At 40.8% G+C, this 15,787-nt stretch overlaps 2 long non-coding RNA genes across 2 annotated transcripts in view; one reads left to right on the top strand and one right to left on the bottom strand.

Annotated features, from left to right (window-relative positions):
* The window catches only part of LOC139034448 (uncharacterized), a 343,034-nt gene that overhangs the window by 207,042 nt on the left and 120,205 nt on the right, over positions 1-15,787 (bottom strand). The gene's annotated exons all lie outside the window — the stretch shown is intronic.
* On the top strand, positions 1,784-6,962 carry LOC110138084 (uncharacterized). Its single transcript, XR_011484995.1, has 4 exons — positions 1,784-1,954; positions 2,199-2,260; positions 3,814-3,866; positions 5,774-6,962. It is a non-coding gene; the product is annotated as an uncharacterized lncRNA (long non-coding RNA).

Genomic DNA, 15,787 nt, shown 5'->3' with positions numbered 1-15,787 from the left:
CCTCCCTCTCCATCTACCTGCCTTTCTGTTGCAATTTTCCCCAGCAAGTCTAAGCTCAGACTTACTAATGTAAGTTGATTGATAGGCACTTCCACTGTTCAACTTTCCCTTCAAGTCCTACTGCTGGACATTTGCTGTTGGACTCTCCCGTTCCCCAAGCCAAAGCCATGATCATCATCATATCTGATCTCCTTCCTTCCATACATGCACTTTAATTTTTCTTTTGAGAAATTCTCTCTCACTCCATGAATCTTGATGAGATGCTAAGTTAAGGAGTCTCTACCATCTCCCTCCTTTCCCTCTGACATTCATCTTCCGAATAGAAAACTGGGTTCATGATCCAAATTAAGCCATTTGGACTTTCCCCCCCAACACTTTGAATCTTGAGAAAAATGACAAGAAAGAAAATAGTTGAATCTAAATATTCTAGTAATGAACTGGGATCAAACTGTTCATTTTTTGTTCTTGCTACAGAGATCCCTAAGCTGTCAGATTCTTATCTGATTCCTACCCTGATTCTCAATACTTTCTCCAAATCCACAAGCCCTTCACTCTCCTACGTTGCATTCCTTTCTGCCTAAATTAAGCAAAGTCTGTCAGTAATTGTCTGTAATTAATTAACCTCAAGTGAGAAGGTATCCAAGAGAAAGTACCCAAATTTATAGCTTGGTGTTCATTCTCTTCCTTCCTTTTCCTGCTCCCAGTAGGAAAATGGGCAGAAGAAAAGCAAATCATACTTGCGGTAGATGAGAGGATAAATAAATAGATGAGAAAAAAACTGAAGCATTATTACTAATGAGTCTGGGTTTGAGTCTGGCGTGAGCGTCTTCATCCCAGATGTTCTCATGGGATCCACTTGGAAGCTGCATTCCCATGGGATTCTCGCTGAAGTTTGGAACTTGAGAGTGATTTGTCTGGCTCCTCTTCCTGCTCAAATTTTCTGTCAGGGGGCCCCACACTCACTCACGCCCTCAACCGCTTGGGATTGACGGCTGATACATGCATAAACGTCACACAGCATCTAGTGCAGGAGAGAGAAATGCTACCTACCCTCTGTTCCCCGGCCGTGCTGGGGGCATGGTTTGTATTAGCTTGCCTTAAAGAAGGCAGGTCTTGGCAGCCTTAAGATGGGTGTGTTGCCCATGTGTGTGTACTTTGTTGCCGAGTTACCCCAGGAACAACACACCCTCGCTGCCTATCTCCTACCCAGTGTGTCCTCGGGGCCTTTGTCGGGGCAGAAATAGGTCTCTCTCCCCGCACCCCCCCCAGCCCCCACCAATGGACACTCTAATCTTTTTCACCTAAGTGTACAAATCAGGCCTTAGTCCTCAGTACTAGTCTAGCATGTTTAAAGGTTAAGCAGCCAAAGAAGCCATAACCCCCATCCTGTAGATTCCAAACTGCATGTTCAGAATTCTGAGGAGCTGAAGCATTGCCCTAGCTGACTAGGATTTATACCTCTCACCAGTTATGGACATAAAAGTGTGGAAAACATACATAAAGAGGGAGTTCACCAAAGCTAGACAGGGGCTGGGGGAAGGAAATCCACAAAATCAGGTCAGCTTCACCTGGACCAGCTTGGCCAATGCACTCTCATAACCACATCAATTCAAGGGCTTTCATGGGTTTGATTTTCTTTCAGCCCAATCCACTAAGGAGTTGCTCATGAGTTCTGTGGATTTTCTGCACAATTACAGATTATTGCCATGGCAACAACAGAATCATGTGACAACTTTGCTACCTCAGAGACCAGGAACAGCCACTTACAGGCACCACACATCATCTCATAATGGGACTCTGCGCTGTTGGCCTCACATTGTTTTAAGGCTAATCACTGCTTTTTCACAGATGGAGTTTTTCCCCCACCCACTCTATTTTCATGATCTTTTAAAACAGTTTGGATTTGCTCTAAAGCAGTTCCACATTTGCCTGTGTTTATTCGGTCATAAAAAAGGTATTATTTGGGGGGTTGGCGGAAGGAAAAAAGTGGGGTAAAACTTGATGAGTGGAGGCAGATGGGAGGCAAGAGGCAAAGGAGGAACGATTTTGCGAGCAGATGGTTTTCTCGCCACTATGTCACTGGGCTGAAACCCATGACGGTGCTGAGATTCTGGGTTGGCTGTGCAGAAGGCCACCCTGGGAAGAAATAAAACTTGCTTTCTTTCAAATGAACTCAAACCCTCCTGTCCACTTTGCAGCCACAATGAGAAACGGGACCACTGACAATTAAGCTCGAGATGTGATTGAGAAGGGGGACCAGGTAATATATTCTCTCTGGCAAAACGATCAATTTATTTTTCAGAAACTTGTGCACACAGCCAAACCCCAGGTTCTTTCTGCCAAACATTCCCCCCTTAATTTTTTAACCTCTGGGCATTTCAAGGAAAATTGAATCCACATGTTTTCAGATTTATTTGCAAATGCAGTTTGCTCAGAGCTGTTTGATGACCAGTATGCCCTTTGAGTGTTTTTATGAGCTTAAACTTATTTTCCCCCAAGCTTCTTGCTTCTGAACCAGGATAGAGTTTGTGGCAGAATTCAGAAATAATCATTTTTCTAAAGTCTTTGCCAGGGTCTCGTGTCTCTCTCTGGACCCTGGTAAAGCTAAGAAAAGTTTTCCACAGCGTGTACAAGAATAATCGAGCATAACTTACTGTTTTTACAACTGAAAAGCAGATCTGATATGAACACGATCCAATTCCCAGATCACACTGCTTCCCCATCTTTCTTTATTACTGATGACATCTGTATGAAAGCAGATGCTTTCTTTCCCAGGGACATGTCTCCACCTGTGACATAATTCCCTGATTGGAATTATGCTTCAGAAGCAAGGCTGAAGTTTAGATTCAGTCATTCCCTCAGAGCGAATTGCAGAAAATAACCTTTGTTTACTATAGTGAATCATATTTGCAAAGTAGATGAGGCCCTTTTTACTGTGGACCCCTGGAATTTGGTTATTTTTTCTTAACTCAGCCATGTGACCCAAAGCAAAATTTCAACTTGCAAGAAGGTGGGTTTTATGTGTACAAGTTCTAGATATGGTGAAAGAATACTTAATAACAAGGGTGAAGAGTAATTTTAAAAGATTGACAGAGCAGAAAAAAAATGTCTGTAAGCCTGAGATTTTTCTGAGTTAGCTCTCAAGTTTCCTTCAAAGATGTTCTGATGGATTCCACCTACATTCCAGGACACTTTTGTTAATGAGGAATTAGTCTAAGGAGTCCTTTGAATAAACATTTGTGAGCAAATAGCATTCTTCCAGGAAGCTCAGTTAATATAATGTCTATTTTTTTCTTCCCTCTTTACTTCCCTTCAGCAGACTTATGATCCCAGAGAAAGTCGCATTAAATTCACATGCCCTATTTTTAACTTTCATCTGGACTTCCTTTCTTTTTTTTTTTCCCCTTTAAGCATGAGAATCAAGCAAATAACGACCCTTTGTATTGTGTCCAATGGAAGGTCACAAGCTCAGGGAATTTACTTAAGTTCCCGGGAGAAGTCAGGCCATAAAAAAATTCGTATGCGTGGCCTTCATATTGTGCCATTTTGGCTGACAGTTATGCTAAATATTTTCACTCCCATCCTATAGAGAAAAGCAACGGATGTATGGATACAATCATTTCAGTTTTTGTAGAGAAATTGGCTGCTAATTCAGGGCTTCACTTCGTCCTTGGCCCACCCAAATCAAAAAGGTTAAGTGAAGGGCAGACTGCTGCCACTGCTGTGGTCAGCAGGACCCAAGAAGAGAGCACCAACAGACACGTTATCAGATTGCTCTTTAACAGCTTTTATACAACTGCGTTTCTCCCCTAGGACACATTCCTTAGAGTTTACTGAAGAGACATGGAGAAGAAAGTGAGGAAATGGTAAGTTTACTGTCAGTTACGGCAGAGAACTCAAACGCCAGTATATACAGGGCAGGTGATCTGAATGAGGGAGGCCTATGGGAATGTACTGACCTGAGGACACCACCTGTCCTGTCTTATATGGACAGTTGCTGCTCAACTAAAGTTGACTTTTGCCATATGGGATGGCAGGCCAAGGGTAGACAGATGTTTTTTTTTCCTTTCCTTTTCAATGAGAAGCCATAAATTTATATTTTTAGATGAAATCTCCAAATTTTAAAATAATGGGGATGTCTTCAAACTGGTAAGACTGGAATGCTGAACTAAAGACACTAGATATGTGTGTGTGGGTGCCAAACAAGCTGACTGGAGCAGTCAACACTGTTGATTTCCTGCTTTTTTAAGACTCCTAGTCTTAGTGCTCAATTGTGATATAAAGTTGTAATCAGAAGAAGCTGTGGTTTTGTTCAAGGTGTGGGGGAAGAATGGGAAAGGTTAGAGAGAAGGGGCAGGATGTAACAAGCATCCTTCTCCTGACCTCCATCCTAACTCAGACAATTCACCCGTATATTCAATCCTTAATATTTACTGAGCACCCCCATGTCTCAGCGCCATACTGAAAACCAGATAGGTGGTGGGGGACAAGTCAGTCATTGCTGCCGTCTTTACAAGGCAATGTCTGGGAGACATAGACACCAATCACATACCCACACAAAGATTAACTTCCCATGCCATATGTCCTCCAAAGGAGAGGTGGGATAATATATATTTAGAGGATATGATCTGGTCAGGCTGGTGGATAAGGGGAATAAGGTTGACTACAATGGCCGTAAGTAGGAGTTACCCAGGCCCATGGAGAGAGAACAAGATGTAAGGCAAAAGGAAGACCCCTTGCAAAGACCCTGTGGAAGAAGGAAATAGGAAAAATGCAAGATACTGAAAGGCTAGTCTGGCTGGAATGCAGGAAGCATGAAGAATGCAGCAGAAGTGGGCAGGGGCCAGGCCTAGCAGAACTTTCTAGGTGGTATTAGGAGCTGTGACTGATCTTAGACCCAGGCAAGTGTGATTGAGTGATTTCAAACAGAGGAACACAGAATCTGGTACATATTTTTAAAATATCGTTCTGGCTACAGGGTGAAGAATGGTTTGGGGAAAGTTTAAGCAGGGAGATAATTTAGGAAGCAATTGCCTCAGTTCAGGGAAGATGATGGCATTTAGATTAGGGTGGTATGTGGAGTCACGGAGAGAAATGGATGGATCTGAGAGAGAGTAGATAGATACGAGAGGACTTGGTACATGTGATGCTTAATTTTGTGTGTCCGCTTTGCTACACTTTATAGCCCAGTGACATCACCAAGCATTAACTGAGGTGGTGCTGTGAAGGTATTTCGTAGACGAGGTTAACCTTTAAAGACTAGCCTCCATAATTCAGATGGGTCTCATCCAATCATTATGAGGCTTTAAGATAAAAAAATTCAGATTTCCCAGAATAGAAAAATTGTGCCTTAAGACTGTCCTATCCACTCCTGTCTGAGTTTCTAGCTGTTGGTTTAGGAGATGCTGTCTTTTATGGACAGTCACTTGAGATTCTGATTGGTGGAGCCCATCACTGGCCACAGCAGAGCCGAGTTTTCCCAGGTCCTAGAGTGAGGGAGTCCTCAGCCTGGATGAGGCTGAGGTCCTGGGTGAGAAAGGCTGAGGATGCTGGTACTCACCACCAAGCAAACTGGCCCAGAAGAGAGTCCAGAGGAAGAGCAATAAATCGGTGACCTCCAGTTTCCATTACTGTGAGCCCTTTAACCCCTGGAGCTGAACAAAAAAGTAAATAAAGTCCCAGAATAGAACTGGCTTTAGAAATAAAAAAGGAAAAGCTTTCTTTTTTTCTTCTGCCTTCCCTTCTCCCCACCCCCTTCCTTTCTGTGGCTCAGGTTCTGATCCTGGCCTCCTTGGGAGAGAAGCAAGTCTGCTGTCTGCATGAGCTAGCGATGTTGGGAAAGATCTTGTTATTGGTGTGGAATCTCAATCCTTCTGCGCTCCTGCTAAGCAGCCTTGTCAACATGGTCACTTGGTGACTCTCTTGCTTGATCACTGTACCCTGATAATGCAGCAGGTTATGAGAGGAGGCAGCAGTGGGAAAATAAAGGCAGGTGAGACCAGTGTTGAAGCCAGTTCCCTCAGGTGAGAGAGACCAGGAACTGGTACATACAGATTGGTCTGTGTTTGCTAGATTTCCCCCACCCCACTTTTGGATCAATAAATAGACCTGAGAGGCAGAGGACCTCATCCAGAATCTGAGTCCCCCTAAGACCCATCACAGAGATGGGAACTCATGTTCAGTCCCTGAATACGGTATGCAGGGTATCATGCAAGGCAACTAAATTCAGGGTCTCAGTTTCTCCCTCTGATCCCCCATCCCCTGAAAAAACAAAACAAAAAAACAGGAATAATAATTTTCATATATTGATACCACAGGAGGCAACAGAATTATAATGTATGAAGTGACTTCAGACATTCAGCTAAATTGTATGAACTCCCAGGTGATGGAATCCTCTCTCTTCACCTCTGACTATTGTTCAGCCGGGTGCTCCTTTTTAACATGCTTAATGGTACAAGGTAGAGGGAAGGAATTTTGTGAGGCTGCCAGGGTTAATACCATGACAGGCGGCCTGGACCTAAGTTTTGGCTTCCCCCGAAATGATAAGATTCCCTACCCCCATCAGGTAACCTGGAGCCAGCCAATATGCGCCCAGTAAGAAACAAAGGGAGAGCTGAAAAGCCCGCGAACGCCCAGGTTTGAAAAAAGCCCGTGAAAGTTTGTACCAATAAAATTGCTTTGCAAACATGTAACCAACCCACTTAAGCCAGCTACTAACCGCTTATGCATACCTTATAAATTTGGATAACAGCCTCTGTTCAAGTCTTTTCTGACCTTGTGCCACTGTGTTGGTTGCAGCAGAAAGCCCTGACTCGAGTCAGTAATAAACTTCCCTTTTTGTAAATTGCATTGTCTTGGAAGCTCTCTCTTCCCGCTCAGGGATTCGGACATCGGGCAGAACAAATTTAACCGAACTCTCATTCATTCTACTGTCGCACAGCTTGGGGTTTTGCAAATTTATTTCCTCCACAGAGCCAAAAGCTCTCTTCGGTAAACTCCACTGAAGAAGGGAGGAGGCAATGTTAGTAGAACTTAGATCCAGCACAGTTTATTACAAGAGCTGCCGATTTTCTGGACATTCTTTGTTATCAAAAGTCCTGCCTTCTAATACAACTTGCCAAAAAATAATCCATCAGGTATATCCAGAGAAAGAGAGAGATGTACATACATATGCTACAGACACAAACATAAAATATCTCAGGAGCAAAGTGAAAGCATAAAGTCAGCTAGCAGAAATGGCCCAACTTAAACAGGGCATTAAGGAGTATTAACAGACTAGTTCTAGAAATGATCAGAAATTCCCAGCTGAATCAAAGATTGATATCAAAGACTCAGAGATACCTCAAGGCCAGCCTCTCCGGAGAGGATTGGAGCTGATTGGAACTCAAGCTCTATCTTTTCCCTGTGCATTTCAGAGAACACTTTAAATCTCCAAAGATTGAACTATAAAGAGAAATTAGTTTATTAATAATTCACAGCCTTCAAGGAAAAAAAAAATGTCAAAAGCATATGTTCAGGAACAAAGCTGATTTTATTTTTCTTGTTTAGAATAGAGTGACTTGTAGAGAAGTTGTAGTGCCAGGCTCAAAAATTGAATTTGGTCGTTTTTTTCCCCTTGTCTTCATGTTTTTAAAGAAATGTTTCCAATAAAATATACGTGAGCATTTAGTCTGATTTCCCTCTGCATACTTCAAGTTTTTCAAATCCTAGGAGGTTTGTGGGTAGTGTCAAAAGCAGAATACTTTATTCAGAACTTGAATAGTTTGAGATATTTTCATGGTGAAGTTATTAGCCTAGCATACTTAATTGGAATTTGTGAATTCAGGGCAACATCCTCAAGAATCAGTGTGAATAAAAATAAGGTTAATAAAAATCCAGATTTAAAATGACTCAACTAAATCACTAAATGATCAAGTCACTCTTTGAGAGAAACCTCTTCTTAATACGAGGAGAGGTATGCATTTTCCCAGGAACCTACTAGAATGAGATGTCCTGAAGGACAAGAGTTCTACCCCCTTTTTCTTGTGATCTCAGGGCTAACTCATGAGCCAATGACTGAAGTGCTTCAGTTTCCCCAATGGGGCTGAAAATAGGCTTGCATAAAGACACACATGGGAACAAGAAGAAGCACATGTGACCTCTTCCTGGACAGCTTAGCACTCCTGCATAGACTGGCCTTGACCTTCCTCAAAAGAAAAGCTCTGTGCTGGTGGAGGGGCATCTGTTTACTACATCCCACCCACTTATGACTCCTCCAGGACATTTTTCCTACAATTAACTTCCTCTCAATTTTGCAAAGTTTCTCCATCCTGTGGATTGCTGCCATCAGCTCTGAAACCCTCATTCCTTAACAAAATCTTTGACCTCAATACTCCTATACCTTTAACCAATTCTGTTTGGCATCTGTGTAAAACAAAATCCAGTTTTAAAAATCATCTTACATTGCTATTTTATTTCCTAACATCTCATTTCTTCTTGAATCTATTCTATTCAAGTTTCTGACTTTACTACTCTACAGAAACAAATAATTTGTTATTATCTGAGATTATATATTTATGCTTTGATTTGTTAATTATCTATCTTATTAATAAGTAGTCTCCATAAAAAGGACTTAGCTTTATTTTATCCTTAGCACAGGGCTGATACATAGTAGTTCTCAAAAAAATATAGTTTGTATGAAAGTGAAAGTGTTAGTCACTCAGTAGTGTCTGAATTTTTGAGACTCCATGGACTGTAACTCACCAGGCTCCTCTCTCCATGGGATTCTCCAGCCAATAAGACTGGAGTGGGTTGCCATTCCCTTCTCCAGGGGATTTCCCTGACTCAGGGATCGAATCCGCATTTTCTGTATCTCCTGCATTGGCAGGCAGAGTTTACCCAGTCAATACTCAAGCACAGTCCAAGCTATAGTCTCTTTGATGGTTAAACAGTAATATTGACACATAAAATTACTGCTAGAGAAATCTCTTTACTTAACAGTCACTCTTTGAGAAGTAACTGCTGGAGAAAACTTCCTCTTCAAAAATTCAGGCTCAAAAATCTCATCATGGAGGATACTATAGGTCCCTAGTAGGCAGTAAAAAAAAAAAAAATTGATAACCTTACAGCATATGACAATTATTTGCTATGTAGCTACAGCATTTTTTGCTAAGTAGTATAATTTCGTGCAGAGAGAATGTATTCTTGACCTTAGCTGCATTGCCTCAAATACATGACTAAATGAAGGAACATGCATGTGCACTCAATAACGTTTGACTCTTTGTGACCCTATGGACTGTAACCCACCAGGCTCCTCTGTCCACGGGATTCTCCAGGCAAGAATACTGCAGTGAGTTGCCATTTCCTCCTCCAGAGGATCTGCCTGACCCAAGGATTGAACCTGCATCTCCTGTGTCTCCCTGGACTTTGTACTTCAGGGTGGTGGCAATACAGTTGCCTGTTCTCAGCATGGAAACACTTCTTAGGATCATCAGATTATTTTTTACTCTTTGGTGACAACAGTTTTCTGAATCTAATTTTAATTCCCTATCTTTTTGCTTTAAGTCAGGGATGACAAATAAAATATATCTCACTTGCCAAATCCAATTGAGTCACTCATCAAATATTTAATTCAACAAATATTTATTGCATACCTACAGGTTAAAGACACTGTTCTAGATGTAAGGAAGAAAACAGTGAACAAAGCAAATGAAAGTTCTGTCCCAATGGAGTTTACATTCTAGTGGTTGGTGGTTGCTGGATTAGCAGTCACAGATTCTGTGACCTATTAGTGATGTCTGCCATGGGTGCAGAGAGGGCTGTGGCAATACTAATGCTAGCCCAGGATTTTCCATTCTTGTTTTAGATTTTGTTCATAATATTGACTTAGCATTCCAGCTCAAGCCATAGACCTCTAGAAATGACTTTAACCTCCACTACAGACTCTGCCATACTCCAGGCTACAAACATAAAAGTGACCATTAGTTAGAGGAAACTTTAAGGATACCATGTCAGTGGCTTATCATCAAATCAGTATTTACTGCTAAGTTCAGGTTGACATTTTATTTATTTACTTAAGTAAGCTGTTTTCTTACTTAATTCTTTGTGATTAGATTATGACCTCATATATCAAGGCTTTCTTTTTACCCACCTCTTAATTCCCATTTTCGCTCCCTTGTTTATCCTCTTATTCATTTATTCATGCAAGCAATACTTACTCAGCAGGTACTATATGTCAGGTACTATTCTTGGTACACAGAAAGCAGTGCCAAACAGAACAGAAATACTACCAGTTCTCAAAGGAATTTATATTATAGAAGTAAGATAGAAATACACAGGCAAGTGTATAAGATAATTTCAAATAACTTATATAACTACAGTGTGTGGGTGCTAATTCACTTCAGTCATGTTCAACTCTTTGAAACCCCATGGACTGTATAGCTGCTAGCTCCTCTGTCAATGGGATTCTTCACTCAAGAATACTGGAGTGGGTTGCCATCCCCTTCTCCAGGGTATCTTCCCAAGCCAGGGATCAAACCTGGGTCTCCTACATTGCAGGCAGATTCTTTACCATCTGAGCCATCAGGGAAGCCCAATAGGGTAATTTAGGTAGACTGATTAGGGGAGCATGATCTTAGGAGATAATACCAAATATGAAAACTGCAGGAAAAAAAAAGAAGTCATATCAGAAAAACAAACAACCCAATCAAAAAGTGGGAAAAAGACCTAAACATTTCTCCAAAGAAGACATACAGATGGCTAACAAACACATGAAAAGATGCTCAATACTGCTCATTATTAGAGAAATGCAAATCAAAATGACAATGAGATATCACCTCACACTGGTCAGAATGGCCCTCATCAAAAAGTCTACAAACAATAAATGCTGGAAAGGGTGTGAAGAAAAGGGAACACTCTTGCACTGTTGGTGGGAATGTAGATTGATACCTTATGGAAGACAGTATGGAGATTCCTTAAAAAAGTAGGAATAAAACCACCATATGACCCAGCAATCCCATTCCTAGGCATATACCCTGAGGAAAGCAAAATTGAAAGAGACACATATATCCTATTGTTCATTGAAGCATGATTTACAATAGCTAGAACATGGAAGTGACCTTGATGTCCATCAACAGATGAATGGATGAAGAACTTGTGGTACATATACACAATGGAATAACACTTAGCCATAAAAAGGAATGTATCTGAGTCAGTTCTAATGAGGTATATGAACCTAGAACCTATTATACAGAGTGAAGTGAGTCAGAAAGAGAAAGATAAATACCATATTCTAACACACATATACAGAATCTAGAAAAATGGTACTAAAGAATTTACTTACAGGGCAACAATGGAGAAACAGACATAGAGAATAGACTTATGGACTTGAGGAGAGGGGAGGAGAGGGTGAGATGTATGGAAAGAGTAAGCGGAAACTTACATTACCATGTGTAAAATAGATAGCCAACAGGAATTTGCTGTATGGCTCAGGAAACTCAAACAGGGGTGCTGTATCAACCTACAGGGGTGGGATGGGGAGGGAGATGGGAGGGAGTTTCAAAAGGGAGGGGATATATGTATACCTATGGCTGAATCATGTAAAGGTTTGACAGAAAACAGCAAAATTCTAAGCAATCATCCTTCAATAAAAAAATTTTTTTTTTTTTTTGAAAAGTCGAACACAGGAAGCTGGGACACCTGGAACTGTAAGTCCAAATGTCTGGAGGCAGAAACTACCTTGGCCTGTTCTCAAATCATTATTGACTGGAGTACAATGAATGAGGACAGAGTAGTGAGAGATGGTATGAAAAGGCTGCAAGAACAGATTAGGAAAATTTCTAGAAATGGTAAGAATAGAGTTTGCCTACCTGCCTGAAATTTTTGTTTATTTCCTACTCAGACTTTCCACTTACCACCATCAGCTAGCTCCCAATGTATTAATATCTATCCAGTGGCACCTGAGATCAGACATGTCCCATGACAGTAGCTCAGTACTGAGACATCTCATTGTATCCTGTCACATCCTTATGAGTCTGGTAAGGAGCCTGGGCTGTGTACACTCTGGTCTAACCCAGGTCCAACTAAATTCTGGCACAGATTCCATTGCTCAACGGTGCATTTGCTACCTCACCTTTATCAGGTTTCCAGATTTCAACAGATTAAAACCATCAGCTAGAAGGAAAAGGGATGCTTAAGGAGGATTTGTTTCTGACAATCACCTGAAGCACTCTGTGACAAGGCAGCCTCAGTTATAAAGTGGTCCCAAAGCACAGGCCCCAGGGGCAGTGCTACAGCAAGGCACTAATTACTCTTTCTGAGAAATTGCCTTGTTTCAAAGACTTAGAGCCCAGGGGCATTGACTATCAAAACTCAGCTTAAAGAGGCTTCTTAACAGGGACAGCTTATTCAGCCACTCAAGAGGCCTGTGTGAAGATCCTCGCCCCCAAATTATCCGCACCGCCTGTCATTTGGTCTGATAGTCTATTGTTATAGAGTCAGTCTTTTGCTTCTTAAAGATTTTTCAGTTTAGCAAATAGAAACATTATCAAAAAGAGTCAACACTTTAAGCCATTATTAATTTTGCCTCAGTTCCTCTCTTGCTCCATATTTTCTTGTGAAGCCACCTACTTCAAGTCTTTCATTCTTGCTCTCACTTGAATTCCTGATAGCCTATTTCTCTAGTCCTTTTTAACTTAGGGTTTTGTGAGTACACAGTGCTCTGTGTTTAAATGCTATTCCCTAAGTGCTGGTGGGAAGACCTAAACTATGAATTCCATTCTTTAACTCTTTGATGATATCTAGCTGAATCAAAACTGGCAGAGGTTAATTTCAATATCAACGTCCCATGGCAAAATGGAAGCAAAACCAAGAGGCAAAGGAAGGAATTTTCAGTGAGTACCAAGGATTGTTAAACAAAGCTACTCTTTCTCTAATACCATGGATGGGTTAGAATCATAAATAGCAAGCTAGATACAGATACTTTATATCTCATATATAGTAACTCAAATGGTTTCTTTCAACACTGATTTCAGAGCAGAAGATTTAAAAATCTGGGCCCATTTAGCATCATAACAGACTAGATCTTTAGAAGAGGGTCTTTTGTGCTGGTATCCATTGGGGGAGTGATCTGGGAAGAGTGCATCCTGAGAATACGGGTTCCACAGGGCTCCAAAGAAGCTGTAACACTAGAGAGAGAACAATGTAAGTATATTAACAGAGATGGGAAGAATGTCAAGTTCCATCCCTTGGGGTAGTTGACTCAAAAGAGTAGCTCTTCAAACAATGGAATGATACATAATGCCGACATGAAAACTGATCCTAGGGTTTTTTTAATTAAAAAAATAGAAAAAGCATGGTGATAAAAGAAGATATGAGGAAAACATGCACAACAGAAATCTGTGCAGATGATGACAAGGTTATGAAGGCCTCCTCAGTAGCTAAAAGGTCAGATATTTATGATTTTTTTTTACATATTAAAAATTGATAGCAGCATGACCTCATTGAAGAGCTAATATTAGTAGAAAAGTATAGGTCAGTGTCAAAAACAATGCCTGATTCTCAGCAGAAGGTACCTGGTTTAGTCAACTTTTGTCAACTTCAACAATGCACAAGCACAAGCAGGAGAGAGGCTGTCATTCCAAATTAACACAACCTCAGCTTTGTCCAGGCTTAGTGTCAAGAAATTATGACACATCCTTGAAGAAATAGCCATTAGACACCAATGTCCAATTCGCACCTGTCTCACATACAACCCAATCTGATCACTTATTGATGTCACCAATTCAGTTTTGGTCACATTTTTCATATTATTTCTTTTTTCCATGTAATCCCAGAATGACCATCTTTGCAAGGAAGCCAGAGAGATGACACACTACCTCATTTCCCTACTAAATGGCATAATGTTAGCCGGAGGGAAAGAAAACACACCAAAAGCAGGTGTTCTCTGGTGATCAAAAAACATGGTCACAGCCAAAAACCAAGACATAGAGTAGTCAAAAGGCAACTCCAGGATAAGCATGGATCTGTGCTGATTTCCAAAGAGCTTTGCTCACTGAAAGCCCATGTTAGCGGGAAAGTGAGTATTCAGCAGTGGGACTTAGAGGGCACATGGCAGATGTCACTCCCCCATAAGATGACTATTTATTTCCCTTATAAATAAGCTAAGGCAGAAATGGTCCCAGGACTGCCAGTATGAACATGAAGCACTGAAATGACACTTGTCTTCTGACAAGCTCCTCTTTTTCTATATTTTTTTAATCTCTTAAGCAAACAGAGGCTGGATTTATTCCCAAAGTTCAGTGTAATTTTCAAGGTTTATAGGCAGTCCATGGTTCCTGAGGAACAGAGCATAAAAATCTGGTGGAGTGAACCAAACTAATAAAATTGAGAACGCAAAATATGCCCCCCCTCCTTTACACTGTTTCTAGCAACTGGAGGTTTTCCAGGTCCATTAACACAAGAGTGTTATCATTTTTTACCAGAGGTCAGTGTTAAAAGTTCCCTTGCTGCTCCAGACCTACAGTCAGAAATTTGAAAGATGGGGAGATTTGGCTTGGCTCATCCTATTTAATTTGCACTATGCCTCGATCTGTCAGGTTCTAAAGAAAGATACAGCCCAGGAGATTTGGGAACTTCCTAATGTGACTCAAGTTGGCAGCCCACACACTTGGCTTCCACTGATACAGCTTCAGTTTCTGACCCCCAGGAGGCCAAACCAGCAAGAAGGAAATGTGTATAGTAAATGTTGAGACCTAAGTCTTTAATGAAAGTACCCTCCTTTCACTAGGCTAGTTCCTGTCTCAAAGTCCACCCTTTAGAGTCAATGCCTCCCTATGGCATGGAATTGAAGAGAAATATAAAAAACTCATGTCAACCCAAATGCCCAACAGGAGAATTGTATAAAACAATGTGGATGCTGTACAAATGAGTGTTGGAAGTGCCTAAAAATCAGATTTTTGGATATTATTTAATTAATCACATGGGAAAATGTTTAAAACACTAAATTAGGAGGATCAATACTGTAATTTATAGCATAGCCACAAAAGAAAACTGTAAAGTGGTTATGTGTATATGGCAAGATTTAATTTTAAAATTAATTTTCTAATTTTTTTAACATGAAATAGGATGATAATTATTAACATGTGTGTGGCAGGGGGAACTCCATCCCTTGATCCCTCCTTGCTCTCTGGAAAAAACCTGCAGCTGTTTAGAGAGATTCTCTTTAAATGATGTCCTCAGAGCCATAGCAAATGAATTCCCCTCCTGTGGCAGGAGAAGCAAAGGGACTGGGAAGGCAGTGGGTGGAGCCACCATCACTCGGATGGATGGCAGTGTTCTTTCGTGGAGGGGGCAGAGAGAGACAGAAAAGGAGGAAGAGGGAAGAAAGAGAAAAGGAACAGGGAGGAAAAGAAGGACAAGAGATAGGGGGAGAGAAACGGGGAGAGGGGAAGGGAAAGAGAGAAATAGAGACATTTTCTGGTTTTAGAGAAGAAATACTAATTCATTTCAATGTATGACAAAAACCACTGCAATGATGTAAAGTAATTAGCCTCCAACTAATAAAAATAAATGGAAAAAAAATTTAAAAAATTTAAAAAAAAGAAATACAAATAAGAGGTTTAAGTAAAAGCTCACATGTTGTAAAGTCTTCAGTGTCTTTCCATTTTTGATAGAAATGTGGGTGAAGAAGGTTGTTTCCTGCTGGACCACCCATGCTTCTTTAAATATGACCCTGCTCTATAGGAGGGGATATCACAACTTCATAAGAATTACATATGTCTTCAAAATTTTCATAATACCTAGGTTTTGC

This window comes from Odocoileus virginianus, chromosome 3 (assembly GCF_023699985.2).
Source record: "Odocoileus virginianus isolate 20LAN1187 ecotype Illinois chromosome 3, Ovbor_1.2, whole genome shotgun sequence".
Taxonomy (NCBI): Eukaryota; Metazoa; Chordata; class Mammalia; order Artiodactyla; family Cervidae; genus Odocoileus; species Odocoileus virginianus.
Note: the sequence above shows the minus strand (reverse complement) of the source record. Positions and strands in the feature narration are given on the sequence as shown.